Raw genomic sequence first — 19,833 nt, 5'->3', positions numbered from 1 at the left:
ATATATACACATTCCTTCTACTGTTGTGTACACTGCTAGGTAAACTCTGAATCATGAATCAGTGTGTTCCCTTTAGCGGCAAGAGGAACTCAGGCAGGCCACCGCTCCTGTCTTGGAAGGGAGAACAAAGACAATTCTTTTTTTTTTTTTTTAAAGATTTATTTATTTATTTATTAGACAGAGAGACAGCCAGCGAGAGAGGGAACACAAGCAGGGGGAGTGGGAGAGGGAGAAGCAGGCTCCCAATAGAGGAGCCTGATGTGGGGCTCGATCCCAGAACGCCAGGATCACACCCTGAGCCAAAGGCAGACGCTTAACGACTACACCACCCAGGCGCCCCAACAAAGACAATTCTTAACCGTCCAATAAATTTCAATAGATTTGGACCAAGCACTAGGCCATCCCATTTCCAGATGTGATCACTATCCTGGGGAGAAGAGGGTTTTGGAAGGAGAGGTGGAGAAAAGGAGACAGACCAAGGAAGATAGAGATGCTGATGAGAGCCCCCAAGAAGGGACCCTGGACCTAAGCCCAGCTTGAACGAAATCAGGAGAAGGGGAGGTAACAATAGAACCACGTCCCAACACATCTGGGGAATCTGAGAGCACAGAGTATCTGACTTCGGGGTTTAACCTGGAAAAATGAGCAAAATATCATAGTTGTACAGAAGCATGCCTTTAGGAGGCCCAGCAACAGAGCTGATGACACTGGGGGGGGGGGCGTGCAGGGGATCAGTCAGAGACAAGGCCGTGGGTTCTCTGAGGCTGGAGTCTGAAAAGGACAAAGACAGTTGAGAGAGGAGGAAGCAGAACTAAAGTCAGACGACTAGTGATGAAAAAGAGTTATGTCTACAGATACTGGGATGTGATGAAGTCCACACCCAAGCCCCTGAGCAGATGTCAGCCGGGTCCCCACCCTCCATCTCCAAGCTGTAATGTCAGAAATGTAGGCACCACCGAGGAAGAAGGATAGAGGACAGGAGAGAAAACAAAGGCATGACTGATTTCATCTGAAATGACTGGGAAAATGAAGCACTGGTTAGATTAATCTGCCTCCTTTAGATTGAATGGGAGTTCCTAATGGTAACTCAGTTGGCTTCTGAAAATAAAGAAATTCACTTACTTGCACAACTGAGATTTGTAACTGCTCTGCATATGGATTTTATATATAGTTTCTATTTTTATATATAGTTTTATATATTTTAATATAGTTTTTATGTTTTTATTTTATATATTTTATATATTATATATTAAACACATTTTTAATATTTATATAGTTCATATATAGCTTTTTATATATCTCTCTATAGTTTCTATTCATATTTTTCTACATTAAAGTATATGACACGTAACAATAATTATTTATTGAAAATAATCCAAAATGTGATTTAAGACCCCAAGATCAACAACTATTGACACCAAGCTTTGTTCACCTCTGCACAGCCCTGCCAGCTCTTATGCCCTTTTGATATGACTGAAAGTCCCCGGGTTTCTCATGCCTTTTAATGCCACAGAGACTACACTCCCAAATTTTAATATTCTTTCTCCCAGCACTGCTCTTCTCTGTTTTTCCTGATGACCAGTGGGGCCTTCTCTGGGTGTCAGGCATTGCCATTGTGAAGGTCCATCCAGGTGCCAAGGTCCAGTTACTTCTAGAGAGCCTCTCCTTTCTTATGGGCATCTTGCTCATAACAGATGCCACTAACTAATGACCCCAAATCCCAACTCAGCCTCTCAGGGAAAGATTACAAAAGACGCAAAGGGGAGGGAGGGGATGCCGGCAATTTCCCTGTTGTAGCACCTTCACAAGTTTTGCCCTATTCAAATAACCACCTGCATTATTTATTATTTGCCTCTAAAGGAAGTCACCTTGTTTACGTGAGGAAAGACTTTCATACGTTATCTAATGGTAGTAACAGAAAAACGATGTAGGAGGGAAGATGCCTTCTCTGTTAAAAAGGACGTTTATCAAGCCAAGGTCTACCGGCACCAGACAGATACTTTCTCCTTTCCAGTATCAAAAGGACTGAAAGAACATTGGAAAAGCAATTCACTGTTAACGCACATCCAACGTGAGTATGTCTCCACCTAAAATCATCTGGTATACTACCTAAAATCATTTCGTGTGCCACCACAGGACTTTGTAAAACACCAAAGGATATGATAGGTAAGACTCCTTGCAACTCAAAGACTCATTGATGCTACAAATCATTCCACACCTGTCCCTGCTCAGCTGACTGTGGAAGTCAATTCAGGAAATGCCCAGTGGGTGGCAGCATTGAGACCAGCGCTGCCCATGCAAGACCTTTCTTAATATAGCTCTGGTTGTTTACAGCCTCAGCCTCCTCCCACCGCCCTTCCTCCTCACCTGCTGTTTGCCTACATCTGCTTCTAGGTCCCCAACGAAAACGACAGACCGGCACATCACTTTGTGTGGAAACCAGAACTGGGGTCTCCAAAATACTCACATTTGTTGGGAGAAGGCCCAGCTGCCCCACCCCCACTCTTCATGGGATCTGAATTCACCATATGAACCTAGGAAACAGAAAGAATCAAAAAGATCCCTGTGCCCTGGATCCAATTCAAGGTTTTAAATCAATCAACCAACCCACCAGCATTTTTAAGCGTAGCAGGGTGTTAGACAGGAATTACAGAACATAATAACCTGCTGCTTGCAAGCTACAGGTTAATTGGGCAGATGATATTAAAGCTGTTGCTATTAATGAACGGAACAAGATAGGACATAACTGCTAAATTACATGCTAGAGACCATAAGAAATGTGAAGTTTCAGAGGAGATTAAGGGAAGGCCAAGCAGACCCTTCTTTCCCAGTGCCCATTAAAAGGCCTATAAAATATCTAAAATGCAAGAAAAATTCAGCAGGATCAGATATTAGGGATAAAAATGAGACATATGCCCAGATCCCCAGATGGGTAAGATGGGGTGTGTATTAGTCTGCTAGGGCTCTCAAAACAAAATACCACAAACACGGTGCCTTAAACACGAGTCTATTTCTGACAGTTCCAGAGGTCGGAAGTCCAAGGCCAAAGAGTCAGCAGGTTTCTCCTGCAGCCTCGCAGATGGCTTCCTTCTTGCTGTGTTCCCACGGGGTCTTTCCTCTGTGCTCACGTGTTCCTGCTGCCTGTTCCTCTGCATGGAAAGACACCAGTCCTATTGGATTAGAAACCATTCATATGACATCACTTAGTCTTAATGACTCCTTTTAAGGCCCTGTCTCCAAATACAGTCACATTGGGTGTTAGGGATTCAACATATGAATTCTAAGGGACACAAATGAGGCCATAACAGGGTCTCCATCCACTCTTCAAGTTTAGCAGAGAAAATGGGCTGGAAGGAAAACAGGAAAGCAAAAGGAAGGAAGTAAAGGGAATGGAAGGGGGTGGGGAAGAGAAAAGAGAAAGCCCATTGATGATAGAAGTGAGGCCCCAGGGATACCTTCCAACTTGAGGACAGGAAGGGAGGCTACCCTGATGAGCAGGCTTGCTCCTCGTAGAAAGGCCTTGGAGCATGGAGAGAATCTACCTCAGTAAGCAGGGCTCAAGTATCTGGGAAGCTGACTCCAAAGGTAAGAACAGAAATCCATTCCAGGCAAGCAGCAGTGCATTAACCAGAAAAACAGGCTGAGGGGCAAGGTTAAACTCCCCCCAAATCCTCTCTGCCTCTTTGCAACTGCAGCTTTAGATGCACCTAAGATTTATTCTGACTTCAATGACTATGGATTTGTTTTACATGAAAAAAAAATGTTGAAACTAAAAGGGGTCTGCAAATATACAGTAAGGTGCCTCTCCTTATTGGCCTTCTTCTGCCAAATAAGAACCCGCTGATTCAGCTAAGAACTATCTCGGTGTGTTCCAGTTCTTTGAAAAATGTCCTCGGTATTTTGATCGGGATAGCATTGAAAGTATAGATTGCTCTGGGTAGCATGGACATTTTAACTATGTTAATTCTTCCAATCCATGAGCATGGAATATTTTTCCATCTTTTTATGTCTTCCTCAATGTCTTTCAAGAGTGATTTATAGTTTCTAGAATATAGGTCCTTTACGTCTCTGGTTAAGTTAATTCCAAGGTAACGTATGGTTTTTGGTGCTATTGTAATTGGGATGGATTCCCTAATTTCTCTTTCTTCAGTCTCGTTATTAGTGTATAGAAATGCAACTGATTTCTGGTCCTTAAATTTGTATGGAACCAGAAAAGGCCCCGCATCTCCAAGGAAGTGTTGAAAAGGAAAAACAAAGCTGGGGGCATCACAATGCCAGATTTCGAGCTGTACTACAAAGCTGTGATCACAAAGACAGCATGGTACTGGCACAAAAACAGACACATCGACCAATGGAACAGAATAGAGAACCCAGAAATGGACCCTCGGCTCTTTGGGCAACTAATCTTTGATAAAGCAGGAAAAAACATCCGGTGGAAAAAAGACAGTCTCTTCAATAAATGGTGCTGGGAAAATTGGACAGCTACATGCAAAAGAATGAAACTTGACCACTCTCTCACACCATACACAAAAATAAACTCCAAATGGATGAAAGACCTCAATGTGAGACAGGAATCCATCAAAATTCTAGAGGAGAACATAGGCAACAACTTCTATGACATCGGCCAGAGCAACCTTTTTCACGACACATCTCCAAAGGCAAGAGAAATAAAAGATAAAATGAACTTATGGGACTTTATCAGGATAAAGAGCTTCTGCACAGCCAAGGAAACAGTCAAAAAAACTAAGAGACAGCCCACGGAATGGGAGAATATATTTGCAAAGGACACCACAGATAAAGGACTGGTATCCAAGATCTACAAAGAACTTCTCAAACTCAATACACGAGAAACAAATAAACAAATCATAAAATGGGCAGAAGATATGAACAGACACTTTTCCAATGAAGACATACAAATGGCTAACAGACACATGAAAAAATGTTCAAAATCATTAGCCATCAGGGAAATTCAAATCAAAACCACACTGAGATACCACCTTACGCCAGTTAGAATGGCAAAGATAGACAAGGCAAGAAACAACAATTGTTGGAGAGGATGTGGAGAAAGGGGATCCCTCCTACATTGTTGGTGGGAATGCAAGTTGGTACAGCCACTCTGGAAAACAGTGTGGAGGTCCCTTAAAAAGTTAAAAATTGAACTACCCTATGACCCAGCCATTGCACTACTGGGTGTTTACCCCAAAGATACAGACGTAGTAAAGAGAAGGGCCATATGCACCCCAATGTTCATAGCTGCATTGTCCACAATAGCCAAATCATGGAAGGAGCCGAGATGCCCTTCAACAGATGACTGGATTAAGAAGCTGTGGTCCATATATACAATGGAATATTACTCAGCTATCAGAAAGAACGAATTCTCAACATTTGCTGCAACATGGACGGCACTGGAGGAGATAGTGCTAAGTGAAATAAGTCAAGCAGAGAAGAACAATTATCATATCATTTCTCTCATCTATGGAACATAAGAACTAGGACGATCGGTAGGGGAAGAAAGGGATAAAGAAAGGGGGCGTAATCAGAAGGGGGAATGAAACATGAGAGACTATNATGGACTCTGAGAAACAAACTGAGGGCTTCAGAGGGGAGGGGGGTGGGGGAATGGGATAGACTGGTGATGGGTAGTAAGGAGGGCACGTATTGCATGGTGCACTGGGTGTTATATGCCAACTAATGAAGCATCGAACTTTGCATCGGAATCTGGGGATGTACTGTATGGTGACTAACATAATATAATAAAAAAAAATCATTAAAAAAAAAATAGGGGCGCCTGGGTGGCACAGTGGTTAAGCGTCTGCCTTCGGCTCAGGGCGTGATCCCGGCGTTCTGGGATCGAGCCCCACATCAGGCTCCTCTGCTATGAGCCTGCTTCTTCCTCTCCCACTCCCCCTGCTTGTGTTCCCTCTTTTGCTGGCTGTCTCTGACTCTGTCAAATAAATAAATAAAATCTTAAAAAAAAAAATTAAAAAAAAAAAAAGAAAAGAACTATCTCGGTGTGAGTCTCTCTGCGTTTGCATTGAAGAGTTTTACATTTGGGGAGAAAGCCCGCATTGTTTTTCCTATCAAGGTAGGTCCAGCCTTAAAGTCAAGCTGGAAATGCAGGAAACCCCAGAGAAGGGCAGATCTGAGCGTTCTGATCTAAGTAGACATAAGTACTCTTTAACATTGGCTCTACATAGAATTCTTCTCCTTCAGGATGAATAATAGGACTCGATCAATATGAGATCTATGAAGAAGTTCTACAGCACAAAGTAACATCGTTCTGATGACCGAATAATTCAGTGGGAAATGCTTTTTCTGAATCGGAAGAAACATGGGAAATTATTCATTTACTTTTGTCCCTAGAAAGAATCGCCTCAATTGAACAAGAAGGGGTCTCGATGAGGAGCTAAGCCAAGATAAGAAGGAAGGGCAATGAAACTAACACCCAGGGAGAAGACATCAGACAAATACACTGGATGCTATAAAACACTAATTTGCAGATCAGTGACAGAAGACAAACTGGAGAAACACTCTCTGATCACACAGGACATGAATAAAGAGGTGAAAATAACAAGAGAAGAAAAGATAGGGATAGATAGCCTGGGGCAAATGAAATGGTGACGTGAACTCCCAAGAATGGTGGTGTTCCCCCAAAGTTAACTGAATCTATACAAACTGAATGGAATAAAAGCATTACTCAAGACAGAACTGAAGTCAGCTTTCCAGCACTCAACAAAGAGGAAGAGCTCATCACCATATTCTGATAAAGATAATGAGCAGAGACTCTTCCAAGACACAGGCTTTTAAAATTTTGACGTTTAAAGAATAATAAAGAATCTTGCAAATATCCATTCATGGAAAAAAATTACCTTAAAAAACCAGAAATTATGGGGGCGCCTGGGTGGCTTAGTCAGTCAAGCGTCTGCCTTCAGCTCAGGTCATGATCCCAGGGTCCTGGGATGGAGCCCCGAGTTGGGCTCCCTGCTCAGTGGGGGGCCTGCTTCTCCCTCTCCCCACTGCTCCTGCTCTTTCTCTCACTATCCCTCTCTCTCAAATAAATAAATAAAATCTTTCTAAAAAATTATGAAGTATAATCAATATAAAATGACCTTCATAATTCTATTTGATGTTTTTTCTTTGATTTCCATTATGGTTAGGATAATCATTGGTGTCCTGCATTGGGGTTTTTGTGTGTGTGTCTGTTTTTGTTTTTAATTTACTATAGGTAACAGTTCATATAGGTAGATAGATAAATAGATCACCACCTTTTTACCTATCCATGCTATTTTATCCTTTTAATTTATTCATTTTTTAAAATGTGCTATTAATATATTACTCATACAGAAGAGTGCATAAAATCACTTATGTGCAAATCTCTTCCTCTTGAATTCAGATAGAACCTGTGACTTGTTCTAAGCGAGGGAACATGACAAAGGTGACGATTGCACCTTTGACTCTGCTACGTTATAAGACCCTACCTTGGTAGCCAGAAGAGAGACTTTTCTCCCTTGCTGGTTTGAAGAAGCAGGCTTCCACACCGAGAGGGCCCCATGGATAGCCCCACCTGGCAGGGAAAGGCTGGCAGCCCACCTCATAGGCGAGAGCAGGCCCCTGGCTAAACGCCAACAAGAAAACAGAGAAAAAACTGTAGGATTCCATTTCTATGAGGTACTTAGAAGAGTTAAATCCAAGAGACAGAAAGTATAATGGTGGTTGCCAGGGGTTAGAGGGAAGCTGGGGAGTTGTTTAATGCAGACAGAGTTTCAGTTTGGGAAGATGAGAACGTTCCAGGGATGGATGATGGTTACAGTTGCACAACAGTGGGACTGTACTGAACTGTACACTTAAAACTGGTTATGATGGTAAATTTTACATTAAAAAATTATGTACTGGGATAGAGATGCTGGCTAATGCTATGGTGGTAATCATTTTGCAAGATAAAAAATAAATCAATGAGTTGCACACCTTAAACTTACACAGTGTTGCATGTCAATTAAATTTCAATAAAGCTGGGGAAAAAATTAAAAATAAAATAATCTTAAAAAGAAACAGTGAGATAATAAATGGATGTTATATTAAGCTGCTAAATATGTGATAATTTATTAAGTACCATAGGAAACTAATAAAATGCTCTATCCAGGTGTTATAAATGTATGTGCAAAAAAATAAAAAATTTTTAAAAATTTATGTATAGCCTAATGAATGCTTATACAGAGCTACAACTCAAATTAAGAAATAGTGGTATATTGCCAGCTTTAAATGTCCTTTTGTGTTCCTTCTCATTCATCCCTTAAAGCAAACACTTTCTGTTTTTGTTTTTATGCTTTCACTATCTGGGAATACATCTTTAAGTGCAAGTTTTTGAAATCTGTATAAATTAAATAGTAATAAATTTTTTTTCTGTCTGACATTTTTTATTCATCTTAATGTTTGAAGATTCAGTGATTTTGTGTCCAGCTCTGGTTCAATTTCATTGCTATAAAGTATTCTATTGTATGAACATACCACAATTTACTTAACCATTTACTGTTGGTGGCCATTTGAGTTGTTTCTTGTTTTGACTAATAGCATTTCATTTGAACTGTGATTTTGGTACATAGTGTATAATAGGATTTAGTATTTTAATCCAATCCTTCCCTTTTAATAGGTGAGTTTCATCCATCCATGTTGATTATGACAAACAATACACTTGTTTCCACTTTTTTCTTATCTTAGTTTCTCCAAGATGTGAAAGACAAGATCACTTAACCATTAACTCTATATCAGATGTAGGGGCCAAGGGCAGGCTGCCCCAAAATGGGCCACTTCAGCATGAAGATAATTTTGAGTTAAAAAGTAATAAAAACTCAGCACATTCAGGAAAAGCTCTTCACCTCCCTCTCAAATGCCTAAAAAAAAAAAAAAAAAAAAATTTAAAAGGCTCCACACCCAATGCAGGGCTTGAACTCATGACCTGAAGACCAAGAGTCTCATGCTCTACCAACTGAGCCAGCCAGGAGCCTCCTAAAAAGAATTTAGAGAGAGGACCTACTGAGGAAGGGAGCTTTCGCCATAGATAACTGCATTATGATATGAACTAGGTATGATAGGGAGGAACGTAGCAAGACCTATTCGCCAAAGTCCTCTATGCTCCATTGTTTCCCAGTGGCCCAGAAAACACTTATCTACCAAACCATTACTGTTTTTCCTCTTCGTATAAATTCCATTCCTCCCCTTTGAAATCCCAGACCCCAACCCCCTTCTTAGTTCAGAATGACATATACCTCATTTTGCCTATCTTTGGAATTTCCTTGTCCACGTAGATTCCCCAGATGAATGCTATTAAATTTTATTTTCCCCTGTTAATCGGTCTCATGTCAATCTGATTCTTGTTCTAGCTGGAAGGACCGTGAAGGGCACAGAAATTCTTGCTCCTGACACAGAATAAAGGAACTTGATAGGGATTCACTTTATTCAGGCAGATCTAAATGAATGCCTGATAAAGACCAGAAATTAAATTATACATAATCTAAAATGATGAACTAATAATTATCTTTCATATATTAATGACAAAGCATTGAAATATTTAAAACAAAAAAAGAGGATAAATGGACAGAAACTTGCTTATAATAGGATATTTAACATACTACTCTCTGTCTGTGATAAATTATATGTGTGTGTACTTCAAGACTTCATGTATTCTAATTAATGTGTGTGGACTTACATACAGATCTATCTCAAACTTTGCATACGATTTAAAAATGTCCACAACTTCTTTTCAGGAACCCATGAAACATTTTTGAAGATTGCCCATATAATAATGGACCTCTATGCAGCACAACTATATGAAACATATCCTCCAATCGAAATGTAATATAATGCAGTCACTAATAACAAAGATAAAGAGAAAATCCTGATGATTTCAACATTTTTTTAAAAGATTTTAAAGATTTTACCTATCTATTTATTCGAGAGAAAGAAACAGGGAGAACAGCGAGAAACAGGGAGAAACAGGGAGAGAGAGAGTGAGCACAAGCAGGGGAAGCAGCAGGCAGAGGGAGAGGGAGAAGCAGACTCCCCACTGAGCAGGGAGCCCGATGCGAGGCTCCATCCCAGGACCCTGGGATTGTGACCTGAGCTGAAGGCAGACGCTTAACGCACTGAGCCACCCAGGTGCCCCTGATTTGAACATTTTAAAAACATGATCTTAGACCAAAAAAGAAAGTAAAACCACAACTTTGGACTATTTACAGAATAATAATAAAGAAGACCACCACATGTTAACATGTGGTAACTGGTAGGATACCCAAAGCCTTGCTCAATGGAAATTTGTAGGTCTAAATGTATTTGTGATATTACGATATACTTAGACAAATATATCTGATCTTTGTCCCTGGTTCCTGGCACAAAGCTCCTAAAATTCTTAGAATTTCCTGAGTGATCAGGTTAAGAGGAACAGCTTTTACTACTCATTAGAAGCCCCTTTCAATTATATTGAGTTTATGTGAATAAGGGTACTCTCAGTGGGCCCCAGTTTAGCTTTGGGATGGGGGTTTGTTGCCAGAAGAAACAACTAAGTGATGAGAGGGTTGGAAATTTTAGCCCTACGCCCAACAGGATTCAAAAGCTTCTGAGCTGGTGAACACAGGGAGGTTCTGGGAGGGTGGCACACCTAGAGAAGGCATGGAAGTTTCTAGGCCCTTTGCACATACCTTGCCTTATCCATCTCTTTCATCTGGCTGTTCCTGAGTTGTACGCTTTATAATAAATCAGTAGTATTAAGTAAAGTGATTCTCAGAGTTCTGTGAGCCATTCTAGCCAATTATATGAGGCAGGAATCATGGGAATCCCCCACTTCATCGCTGGTTAAGTCAGAAGTATAGGTTGCCCAGACTTGGGACTGACATCTGAAGTGGGGGCCATCTTGTAGTACCGAGGGGTCTGTGCCATCTCTGAGTAATTAGTGTCAGAATTGAATTAAACTGTAGTCCACCCAGTGGGTGCCCAGAAAGCGGCAGAATGGTTGGTATGAGAAAAACTCCACACATTTGGTGTCAGGAGTGTTCTGTGAATAGAAACAGATCAAAATAGTAATACTTAAGTTTTTTTTAAATACAACCGAAATCAGTACTCAAATTTTTAAAAATTTGAAAAATTTTAAAAAGTTAAAAAAAAAAACAAAACGAAAGAGAGATTTAAAAAAAAAAAAAGGAAATTTTTAAAATCCAAGCAGAAAATAATGGTCTATTGATTGCAAATGCTCACAATTTTTCACCCATACCTGAATCTACACCTTTTGCAATGTGACTTTGCAACTCCTCTCAAGAAGGAGAATCGATTCTCCCAAACCTTCATACCAGCTGGGCCTCGTGACTTACTTGATTAATAAATTGCAGCAGAAGTGGGGGCTGCCATGACAGAGGGAAAGAGTCCATACGGCAGATTGTAGATCCTGGAGTGACACATGACTTCTGTCCATATTTCACTGGGAAAGCAATCTCACGTCCATATGTAACTCTAAAGGGCAGATCAGTACACCCTACTGTGTGGCTAGAAGAAAAGCTAGAAATTTTTCGTGAGCAAATGAAATACAAGGTTTATTACGATCTGATATCATCTTGTTTGTTAAATATTTTTTACTCATTTCACTAGAGCATTAGTTCCATGAAAGCAAGGTTCTTGCTTGTTTTTCCTGCTGCGTTCCTCACTCTTAGGACCTTCTTTGCCCCAAGGGAGGTTTTTAAAAATAAATTATTAGGTCATGCAAGATTATTTGATAATGAATTTGAAAATCTTACTACTGTGGGAAGTTCTTGGAGAATATAATTTGAACCATAAATTGCTTCAGAAGTAGAATATCTGAAGGAGCAGTTATGGACACATAAATATTTGAAAATTACCTCCAAAAACTCCTAAGGAATCAGTGATGTTTTTTAGCGAATGAATTATTTCAAAATCTAAGGAAGAGCTAATTAAATTGTTATATACATTTGATTCAGATTATTTAAAAAGCTAGAAATACATTCGTGAATCAGGCATAAGCCTTTTACTATGACCTGACAAAAAGTAATATGAGCAAATAAATAATAAATGAGCACATCAAATTCAGCACTGCACTATTAGAATTATTCCGCCTGTTTAAGCAGAATTTTTCCCTGGATGGTTGGGTATTAGGAATCGATTAGCAATTAAATATACTTTGCATCATACATGTGATCACCTCAGTCAAAAGTAATGTTCATCTCATTATCAATAATAAAGATTCCTACCCCAATTCGAACCACCAACCAATACACTACTCAACGATGACAGTGGATGCATCCCCATCGAAAAATCAGAGGAGGGAGAAAGCAACAACATATAAAACACAGTCACCATTTTTTACATTTTCTGAAAAAAATTTTCTTTAAAGATTCATTTACCCACTTTAGAGAGACAGAGAGAGAGCATGAGCCAGAGGGACAGAGGGAGAGAGAGAGAGAGAGAGAGAGAGAGAGAGAGAATCCCAAGCTGACACTGCACTGAGAGTGGAGCCCAATGCGGGGCTCGATCCCAGGACCCCGAGATCATGGTCCTGAGCCAAAACCAAGAGTCTGCCGCTTCACTGACTGTACCATCCAGGCACCCCCATTTTCTGAAAATTTTAACTAAGGTAATCCAATATGAAATGGAACTAAGAAATTGAAAAGACAAAATTACCATTCTTTCTCTTCACTGTGGTTGCCTCTTTAGAACATTCAGTGACTAAATTGCAGAAATATAAGAACTATTAAAAGTTTAGTGAAGGGACTACACTAGTGAAGGGAAATGACCGCCCTGGAGTACGACAACTTTCTCGGATTCACAACAAAGGATGTTCGTGACAAAGGAAACAAATCTCTGGAGAGCATTTTTCACAGGTGAAGCTATTAAAATTAGGCTGCTGAGTGAAAAAGAAAAATGTTAGAATTATTGTTATGTGAAGAGAGTAGGTTATGCAACAACATGATACCATTTTTGTAGAGTATACATATACATATCTGTGTTTTAAAAGGATACCCATAGGGGCTTCCGGTGGCTCAATCGGTTAAGCATCGGACTATTAATTTCGGCTCAGGTCGTGATCTCAGGGTCATGGGATGGAGCCCCACGTCAGGCTCCATGCTCAGTGTGGAGTCTACTTGTCCCTCTGCTCCCCCGCCCCATGCTCTCACTCTCTCTCTTTAAAATAAATAAATAAAATATTTTTAAAAATAAAAGGATACACATAAAAATACTAACACACATCATATTCCACACAAAACACATACAAATATTCCTGACAGACTAGAATGATAGACATAAAAATATTTTTTTAATTATTTTTTTTAAATTTATTTGACAGAGAGAGAGCCAGCGAGAGAGGGAACACAAGCAGGGGGAGTGAGAGAGGAAGAAGCAGGCTCATAGCAGAGGAGCCTGATGTGGGGCTCGATCCCATGACCCTGAGATCACGCCCTGAGCCGAAGGCAGATAATTAACCGCTGTGCCACCAAGGCACCCCGATACACATAAAAATATTAACACATAAGCTCTCTAAGTCAGAGAATTAAAAATAACTTGGAGTGTTTTCTCTGTACTTCCCAGCATTTTCTGATATTTCTGCTGCTTTTTAAATAAAATAATACCGAAAGAAAATTCAAAGAATATATATTTGAGGAGACTATCTCATTAACAAATGCAAAAAAATATGAAATACCCAAAAAAGGAAAATATGAAATATCTAAAAATAATTTTAGTAAGAGATATTTATAAGTGCTCTAAACCTGAATCATACCTACATTGCTGGTGGAAATATGTAATAGTACAGTCGCTCTGGAAGGGCATGCGGCAGTTTCTTAAAAAGCTAAAATGCAAATACCATATGACTTCATGATTATACTCCTGAATATCTGACCCAGAGAAATAGAAATTTATGTTCACACAAAAACCTGTACAGGAATATTTATAGCCAATTCTGATCCAAAAGTTTCCATGCTATACAATTCCATTCATGTAACATTCTTAAAATGACAAAATTATAGAAATGGAAAAAAGACGAGCGGTTTCCAGGTTAGGGAGAGTAGAGGCAGGAGGAGGTAAGTGGGGGTGGCTATAAAAAGGCAAGAAGACAGATCCTTTCAGTGATGGAAATATTTGGTATTTGATGGTATCAGGTATCCGTGCCAGGCTATTGTGATACCATGCTATAGTTTTGCAAGATGTTATCATTTATGGAAACTGGGTAAAACGTAAATGGGATTTCTCTGTATTAGTTCTTACAATTACATGGGAATCTATAATTATCTCAAAATTAAAGTTTAATTTAAAAAAACAGTATATAATCACAAGCAAACGCAATTGCCAGCTTGGATTGGATTGAACGGAAAAATAGCTCTAAAGGATTTTTTGGGGGGACAACTGACAGAAATTTAAATATGAGTGTGTATTGGATAATATTTGTTGTCTACAGTACATTTTTGAGTGTGAGAATAGTACTGTAGCTATACAGGACCCTCTATAACTGTCCTCGTTCTTAGTATACTTAAGTATTTAGGGATAACATAGAACAATGCCAGCACCTAATTCTCAATTAAAAAATAAAACAAACTCTCCAATAATTCGAAGAAGAGGGAGAATGAGCACCAACATGGAACATTTCTGAAAGATAAGCAAATAAGCAGGACACTCTAAAGAGTAGCGATGAGGAAAAGAGGCCTCAATTATCAATAGTCATGAATTTTGTCCCATACTGGGAATCTTTAATGTTTTACTTGTCTAGACAAACAGCGGCTCCTTTCCACTCTCTTAGATAAAAGCCTAAGTTTTTTACAAGCCTTCAATGTTTTACTGACTAGATACTGTAATCTTTTTCAAATGCATGTTATCAATACCTTTAAATCACCATTTTCAAGTTTGCCAATTTATGGCTCTGGAAATCCACCTTCCCTTCCTGTCGGAATGTGCTGGTGTCTCACTGTCCCCATTGGAATGTCAGCAAAAACCACAGGCAATTCTCAAAGGTGGCTAGAGATGGCACTTGTGTCAAGAGTGTTGTGACCTTAATGAATGCAGGGATACTGGTTCAGTGGCCTTGAACCCCTACCAGGTCACACTACCCTCCTTCCCAAATGTAGGTTTTGTAAAGAGCAACGCCTGGTTTTCAAATGTTAAGTTGGTCATACACACACACACACACACACACACACACACACACACACACACACACGGTATTAAAATGGTTACTTGAAGAAAGTAGAACTGAGAGAAACTTATGTTTCAAAAACATAAGGGGGAAAAGGCGCCTTTCAGTTTTTACCCTTCTGTAGCATTGATGTGGGAAACAAAGGCAGAAGAAAAATTATTAAATTTCCTTCCTACCTACAGCTCATTGACAAGTCCTTGAAAGAGGCAGAGTGACATTCCTCCAGGGACTCAACTGCCTTGATGTTAATACTTTGCTAAGGGCAAAGGCAATCCTAGCCCGACCCCCCTGCCCCCAGGATCCTGTAAGCCTCCTTTAACATATAAAAATTCTTTTGGAAACTTCCTTTATCTCTAAACCCCCCAAGATACGTGTTGGAAATCACCCTCCCCCCAAGCATATGGCCCACCAATAAACATCTGAAGGGTCTCATGGCTAAGGTTTTATTAGACGGTAATAAACGACCTTTTCCCAAAAATAGCCAGCCCCCTCAAAGTCCTGGAAACCTTGCTTTCAAATTCCTTAGGGACTTAAGCTGTCCCTAAGCCCCTCCCTACTTGAAAGTATATAATAGGCCACTCTCATGACCCCGGTGCTGCTCTTTCTGCCCACGGGTCCTGTGCCCATGCTTTAATAAAATCAAATGTCTTTTGCCCCAAAGACATCTCAAGAATTCTTTCTTGGCCGCTGGCTTCGAACCCTAACGTCTTTTCTACATCAGCATGACTATGTTATCTTGTTTGTGAATTTTAATTTTTTTATGTTATTGGGGTGTGTGGGGGGAGTGGTAGGTTTGCATGCGGGCCGGGGGAGGTGTTTTTGAAAATAATAGTCGATCCTAGAATCCTAGGGAGAATGAGCAAAATACACACCAAGAACCGGATGGAAAACAAATTGACAGTATTTCTGTAAAGTCATGTGTAACAGAAGCAATAAATATTCATAGCCTTTGACCTACCAATTTCCACTGAAGGCATCCATCTTAAAGGCATAAGGTAAAATATGGACAAAGATTCACGCACAAAAGTTCATTAACACATTATAAAAGCAAATATAGTAAAAATAACCTTGAGAAATAGTTAACTTACTATAGGCATAGCCATATACAGGAAATTGTACATTCTTTAATGTTATTTTGAGGCATTTTAATTACATAGGAAATGCTTGATATAAGAAGTGAAATAAATATAAACTATTTTAAGAGCAACGGAACTAAAGCTGATGAATCATTCTACTTTCCAGCCTTGTTCCAATTTCTAACACTTTATTTCCTCTCTGGAATATGATATTTGGCACTTTCCCAATTTAGTTCTGAGGGATTTCCCATCAGAAAACATGCCTCTCTGGTCATGGCCAAAATGATCTCTTGTTCACTAATTTCTGGCATTGACCACTTATATCCCTAGTTCACCAATGCAGAAAACAAAAAATGTAAATGACCTTTAATAAACGCCTTAAGAAAAATTCACCATCACCACCACCCTCAATAAATTTTGGAAATCTTCTAGTGTGCCTATGTCAGATCTTCAAAGATTATTATTAACTTACCATAATTATTCGAATGCTGGATTCCCTGCGGAATCTCCTTCAGGAAAGAAATAGAGTATTAGCTGCTATTCAGAACACTAAAATTACTTTGCTATAAGGAAGTGGTCAGTCTCATTATTCATTAGCACAATGTTCTACTTAGAAAATCCAGAAAGAAATCTGCTCTGTTTCAGCAGAAATTGGGGTGAAAGTATGATATTTTGGTGGATGAAATACTGAAAGTTTAATCTGAAATTGAAAATTATTTTGTTTGTAACAATCACGAGGTATGAACAATAGCACCATATGAAAAAGGCAAACGTGGACAAAGGCTTCAGGAACCTGGGATACGTCCTACTTTGTGTGATAACATCAACAAAACACACACACACACACACACACACACACACACACACTTTCTCTTTATTCCCTTTTAGTAAAGCAGCTTTTAATTTGCTTAATTTTATCACTGTAATAAACCTCACTGTAGGCTGTTCCCAATCTATAAAAGAACTGTATTTTCTCCCCACAGCATTTTTATTTAGTTGTTTGGAAACAAATACATGTTTTCTATAAAAAACAATGTTACAAATTGGGACTAGTTCCTCAGTCGGCCCCACAAAAGACTACTTGACTCATACAGTATCTGAAATATGTTTGCAGTAAAAAGATACAATTACTGAAAATAATTCTGTTGCATAAAGACATTATTTCAACTACATTGTGGGCAATTCAAAGAAACCAATCATTACTTATTTAATTGCCTTTTGGGAAAATTATATCATACATTCTAATCGGGAACACTGGAAATAGTTTTCCTCTTCTTCCCACCAAGCAAGCTCAAGCCACAGTTCAAGATACTTGTTCTCATCTGTCTCTGACACTCTGCTCTCTGCTGGTGGGAGAATCTCCACACCCAGCATCCAGTAGGAACATACACCAATCAGGCTTTTGAACTCAGAAACTTCCTAAATGATAAGCCTTTAGGTGTTCCAAATTCCAGATAAGCCAAAATCTTATACATACATTTTTGGTTTTGTGTTACCCTGCCATGATTAAAGTTTTCTGTAAGAATCCTGATGTCCTAAGAGGTTCGACATGATCCCATTCACAAGGTTAACCATCAAACATGCAAAAATCTGACTGAGCAATTTATTCCCTTTGTAGACATTGGAAAGAAGCAGAGTTGAGTAGAAATGTTATAATGTTGGGGCGCCTAGGTGGCACAGCAGTTGGGCGTCTGCCTTCGGCTCAGGGCGTGATCCCGGCATTGTGGGATCGAGCCCCACATCGGGCTCTTCTGCTATGAGCCTGCTTCTCCCTCTCCCACTACCCCTGCTTGTGTTCCCTCTCTCGCTGGCTGTCTCTATCTCTGTTGAATGAATAAATAAAATCTAAAAAAAAAAATGTTATAATGTTAACATATAATTTTCAAAAAATTACACACAAGACTACCAGATAAATATAGAATGAACACATGTCTAAGATTTTACTCAAGCGACTAATGAGGGAATCATTAGGATGACAAAAGCTGGTTCAGAGAAGACTTGGAGAAGCAGAGATTTTTATACAGTTGGTCAAAGGAATGTTGAAATTAATTTATGGGGTTACTAGATACAAAAATTGTTAATATCGTATTGCACATTAACCTCTGGGGGTTATATTTTTTAACTGGACAGAAATCTGTAAGTTACCATGTAACTTCAGTGTCTGGTTTCTAATCAAATAATAAATAGTAAAATCAAACATAGGCAAATTCTCAGACATCAATAATTAAAGAATTATTAGGCAAACGTGTTAAAAAATGACACTGAAAGGATACTAGCCTTCCTTTTCCTTGCTTTATTTCAAGTTTTGGATGATTTTTCTTGGTAGTAATTTTTAAAAATGTATCCAGAGAGAATGTACCAAGAGAAGTCATAGGGTATTATTTACTCTGATTAATTATCCTGACCCCTAGCTCTGTCAGTTCAAAAACTGATTTTTCCCCCCCACAGTGCCTCTACATTAACACAGTATCAGACAAAAGCAATTCATTTACATTAAAAATACAACTCACAAATATATCAATACTCACCTCCTCTGGCTGGTACATTCTTTCCCTCAAGGAAAGCAGTAAATTGGGTCAACTTATCATCTCAACACTGCTTGATAAGCAGTGGTGAACAAGGAAAAAACCAGTCCCAATCCATTGGACATATATCCACCATCTCCCATTCTCCCAAATGAAGAGAAAAAAAGAGATCCCCTCCTTTCTCTAGGAGCAGGAATAATTAGTGTACCCACAAAGTTTAGGTTCTTGACTGGGATTTGGGAAGAGGGTGGAGAAGGGCAAGTTATTTTTAGTCTTTGCTAGTAGACAGGCTTTACCAAAGAAAACTCACTGCCCTAGACAATTTATTTAAAGTTTATTTTTCTTAGTAATCTCTACACCCAATGTGGGGCTTGAACCCCAAACCCCGAGATCAATAGTCACACATTCCTCCAAATGAGTCAGTCAGATCCCCCCTGCCATAGACAATTTCAGAAACTTCTATAAACTACAAAGTAGATTCAAAACTAAACTTCCGCCTCCTAGTGGCTCAGAGTCTGCTCCCAACCCAGACAGGAGACTGAGCCAAATGCATAGCCCCAAAGCCTGTTATTACTGTCTGAAGCCCCCACCCCACCCCGCCCAAGCCTTTCCATATACATCTACCTGTGCACACACTTCACTCACCTTCCCTCTGAGTCCCCCAACCCCCGCCCACCTTCACTCCTCATTACCTACTCCCATCCCTGCTCTGATTTCCATGGAATGGGGGGTGGGAGGGCAGGGAGGCAGAAAGGATGAGGGCTGTCCTGAAACTTATTATACTCGACATATATTCCGCTGCAAGAATCTTCTATTGGATAACACTCCTTCATGTGCTCCTTTGGCTTTGCTTGGCCCCTGTGAGCAACTCCTTCTACAGCTCAAAGATTAATGACATCAGGCCATTTCCCAAATTCCCAGCTTTGTAAATAGACAACTAGGGGGAGAGTTTGATCCACAGTACCTTCTCCCCAAAACGGAATGTACACGGGAAATGCCATACTGGATCTCTGACCTGGGTTCCATCACATCTAATTCCTCTTCTGCTTGA

This window comes from Ailuropoda melanoleuca, chromosome 16 (genome assembly GCF_002007445.2).
Source record: "Ailuropoda melanoleuca isolate Jingjing chromosome 16, ASM200744v2, whole genome shotgun sequence".
Taxonomy (NCBI): Eukaryota; Metazoa; Chordata; class Mammalia; order Carnivora; family Ursidae; genus Ailuropoda; species Ailuropoda melanoleuca.
The sequence above is the reverse complement of the archived record's forward strand: the minus strand, read 5'-3'. Positions refer to the sequence as shown.